This window comes from Centruroides vittatus, unplaced genomic scaffold (genome assembly GCF_030686945.1).
Source record: "Centruroides vittatus isolate TY-2023 unplaced genomic scaffold, ASM3068694v2 contig_683, whole genome shotgun sequence".
Classification (NCBI taxonomy): Eukaryota; Metazoa; Arthropoda; class Arachnida; order Scorpiones; family Buthidae; genus Centruroides; species Centruroides vittatus.
Genome location: NW_027122430.1, coordinates 44,656 through 48,797, shown reverse-complemented (window position 1 = coordinate 48,797; position 4,142 = coordinate 44,656). Strand labels below are relative to the sequence as shown.

At 40.8% G+C, this 4,142-nt stretch overlaps 1 long non-coding RNA gene across 1 annotated transcript; it reads right to left on the bottom strand.

Moving 5' to 3' along the window:
- Positions 1-2,723: 2,723 nt before the first annotated feature.
- Positions 2,724-3,908, bottom strand: LOC136980260 (uncharacterized). Its single transcript, XR_010881522.1, has 3 exons — positions 3,883-3,908; positions 3,599-3,707; positions 2,724-3,498 (listed from the first exon to the last, which is right to left on the bottom strand). It is a non-coding gene; the product is annotated as an uncharacterized lncRNA (long non-coding RNA).
- Positions 3,909-4,142: the final 234 nt, after the last annotated feature.

Here is a 4,142-nt window from a genome sequence, read left to right as displayed (position 1 = left end):
CTGCCCCCGAGTCTACCAGGAATCTGCGACCAGTGGTAGTATCAAAAATAAATAAGCGATTGGATGTTTTCTCCCCGCTCTTCTGGGTCGCAGAGAGAGCGGGGCTTAGTCGTTTCCCGAAGCTTCCTTGCTGACACGTCTAAAAGAACAAGGTGGTGCGCACTTCTTGGCATTAGCTTTGAATTTTAAGTGATACCAACAAACATTATAACCCGGTAGATTCGGACTGGGAGAACGTCGTCGTCTCTCTGAGCGTGAGGGGGAACGTGCTCGTAATTCGTGGATCGACATGGCAAGTTCTGACACAGCTTTCTCCAAGCGAGAGAGCCGATCTGTCTGGTGTGCGGTTGCATCACTGGTGGAACATATGTCTGAATTGGGACTGGTTATCTCCATAATTTTATCAGCCATAGCGGCCAAGGTATGGAGACTGTCTTGTTTGGTCACTAAAACTGAACGCACGTTGTTAGGCAACCTCTGTAGAAAGAGCGTTCTAAGAAATTCGTCCGTTACTTGCGTACCGGCCAGTGCTCGCATTTCTCTTAGTAGTGCAGAGGGCTTTTTGTCTCCTAGCTCGATTTCTAAAAGTAATTTTTTTGCCTTCCTACTTTCGGATTCTTCGAACTCGTCGATTAATCGCGACTTTAGGTCCGTGTAGGGCGTGCTCGTCAACGGTTGGGATATAAGATCGGCGACCAATTCGGCTATTTCACAGTCGAGCGATCCTAGTACATGATGGTATTTCGTAACCTCTGTTGTGATATTAGAGACAGCAAATTGTGATTCCACCTGTGTGAACCATACTCTAGCGTTCTTTCTCCAAAATGGTGGAATTTTCACCGATACACGTGCTACCTCAACGGGGTCTTCGCTTTTCATCGTGACGGAAATATATAACTAATTAACTACTCACAGAATTGGGTAAATAAGTTCTTGTGATCACGTCCGGCTCACCACTTTAGGGTTCTTGATGAAATAACCACAGAACTTAACGGATAAAACAAATTTATTTGGAGCTCTAGTACAGAGAGTGTCAGCAGTACCATGCACGTGGTCAGAATGGCTGACCGGGAGACAAAGGGCAAAATCTAGGGTCACAGTAAGTGTTGCCAGGTTGGCCATAGCGCTTAAATATTTACAGAATTAATTGAGGTTTTCGAATTTCGACCTCCATAGATTCAAAATTATAGAAAATCCAATTTGCAACTGTGGCCTCCCCGTTCCTGATACAATTGAACATATATTAAATGACTTAGGCTTTTCGATCGTCAGCGGATGAGGATTATAGCCTTCCTTCGCGAGCGTCTCGTAGCCTTCTACTCTGTACTATAAACTTTTTACTCCTCGCGCTACATTGGCCTTAGCTATATGTATGTACAGTACATAGTATCCACTTTCTGTATTACTAAAGAGGCCGCACTCTATAGACTAGGTTAATTACAATAGACAATTGTGCACTAATTCTAAGGAGTTAATATTAAAAATTTAAATTAATATCTAATCTGAAACTGCAGCTGTTTAGTAGTATGTAGAATTATAAATTGATAGAAATTCATCAATCCTTTTCAACATCTAACTAGGTCACCCCTCTTCATGAGGTCAGTTACCTTGACTACGAACTTGTGTCACCTACAAATGTTGCTTTTTCTTCTAAACGACTAGTAATTTCCTACATATTCATTACTTCATCTATTGCAATCTTGTAGCGCTATCCCTCGGCCTTCGACCTCGTATTGTCGCTCAATCATTGATGCAATTCAAATAAGGAAAACTTCTCGGGTGTACTATAGATCAGGGGTGGCCAACTTTTGTGCACATAAGATCTACTTTTTATCGTAAAGATGTGTCGCGATCGACTTGTTGTCATAGGCATAGTCTAAGTGGGGAGGGGGAAGTGCAAAATACATACTATGTTTATACACTGTTTCAGTACGAAGTGCACTCACTGCTTATGAGTCGAGTCATAACTGTATGCATACAGTTGCGTTCGGTTACAAATATAATACATTAAGTGAAGACATCGCTAGCGATCGACCAAAATTGGCTTGGCCGACGCACCTGCTATAGATTACTCCCTATGGAATTTCAAGACTGATTATATATTTGAACTCGGGACCGAGATGAGTTCAACGATACCCTATTTTTGGACCGGAGACGAAAAATAAAGTTATCACACTTTTTTAACTCAGCTCATCCTTGACTGCGTGACTTATCAATACAAAACTCATACCACTTTATATAAGCAGCCGTTTTAATAGAATCTAACTAACGTTTTCGAACGTGTTTAACGATCATCTTCAGGTTATAACATCAAAAAATCGAACGTAAGAACATTTAGCAGTAACGACCACTTTTTTAATGCTCTCATGAAGACGGCATCGTAGTTGCTAGTACTGCCATCTTGCGGTAAAGTCTGCAAACCGTGACGTCGGACTACAGTCATTTCCCAGAGCGTTAAACACGCGATACGAGAGCGGAGAGAGCGACGCGACTTCCGATCATCGCGCGATTACCATTTCGGTTAATGTTACTTATGGCAGCGAACGGCCCGACTGACCTCTCGTATAAGCGCCACCACGTGCTAAACTAGTGATGGATTCACGGTAGTTCTTGAACAAAGTAAAAAAAGGGGGAAACGTCTACTAAAGGCAATTTTAACGGCAAGCATGCGACTCCCGATCGCGATAGCGAGGCCGCTTAGCGACTCCCTATCATCGCGCGATCGCCGAAAAAAAGTATGACAACTTTTTTATTTTTCGTCTCTAGTCCAAAAGTAGAGTATCGTTGAACTCGTCTCGGTCCCGAGTTCAGATATATACCCAAACACACGAAATTCCATAGGGAATAATCTATAGTATACCCAACTTCTCTCCCAGATCTTCCTCAGCAATACACTTATATAAATAGAAATTGCTTTACTGCCTACCTTTTGCTGCCCGGTATGCTCAATCCGTGTCGTCCGTTTGTTCTAGACACCCGGTATTAGGATTATCCATCCTTTTCTTACCTGTGTGTCTCCTTGCCGCTTCCTCCTTAATTCCTATATCCCTACTTCCTCGCGCTTGTGGCCTGCCGGCCGTCTCTGACTCATTTATTACATTAATTTATTCCTTATACACAAGTGTCATTCTTGCTGACAATTCGGTAATTTTACACATCAATATGCCCGTATTTTAAGTAATAATACAGCTTATACCCGTTGTAGCTTAACTTCCCGTTACAGCGACTTGCATTAATCCGTAATCCGTATATCTTTTCTACCTCTGCTAGTGCTCTTCGATGGCTTGACGTCGGCCTTCCAATATATCAAATCGTACTGTTATTTACGGCAACAGGTCCCTTTCGGCTCCTTTGTTATCTTGCAAACCTTTATCACTCCTCGCTCATTATGCTCTTAGCAATTTATGCTTTCGGGCACCCGCTAAACACAACCTAGCACGCTTTTCACTCCCGTCTTTCCAACCACCAGTATTATTCCCTTTTCCGCTGTTTCTCCTTCTGTAATCAGTAATTTTACATCATTTTAATACCTACCTGCTTGTCTCTAAAAATGCTAATTTACGGTATGCGTAAGCTTAGTTTATCAGAAAAGTTTTACCTTGCAACAATTAGTCTTCCAGCATTAGCAGCTTCCTTCATCGGGTATTTCCGTCCTGTAGCCCCCTCGCGGCGTCTTTCGCGGCTGCATAAATATAATTATCTCCCGTCTAAAGAAATTATAAACAAATAAAGTCCATTTTACTTTCCGGATATTTTGAACAAAAATAAAATACAAATATTATAAAGTAATTTTCTGTCAATACGTATTATAATTAAATAAATAAAAGTAAACAAAAATTAAAAATTGCGATAATAATAGCTCCAAATAATATTCAATCTTACCTCCTGTCTAGTACTAGTATTTGCCTCCCATAAGATGCAAATTATTAAATTGTAATACTGTATTTCCTTCTGTTTGTCGCCGGCTGCCTTCACAGCCTCATCTTCGTGTTCAGCTGCTCTGTTGCCCCCTCGTGGCAGTTTTTCGCAAACCAAAAATAAAAAAAAACTAATAATAATAATAAGTAATAAGAATAACAACAATAGTAATTAAACTTTAAAATTAAAAATCTGTATTAAACTACACAATTCGTAAAAATTAA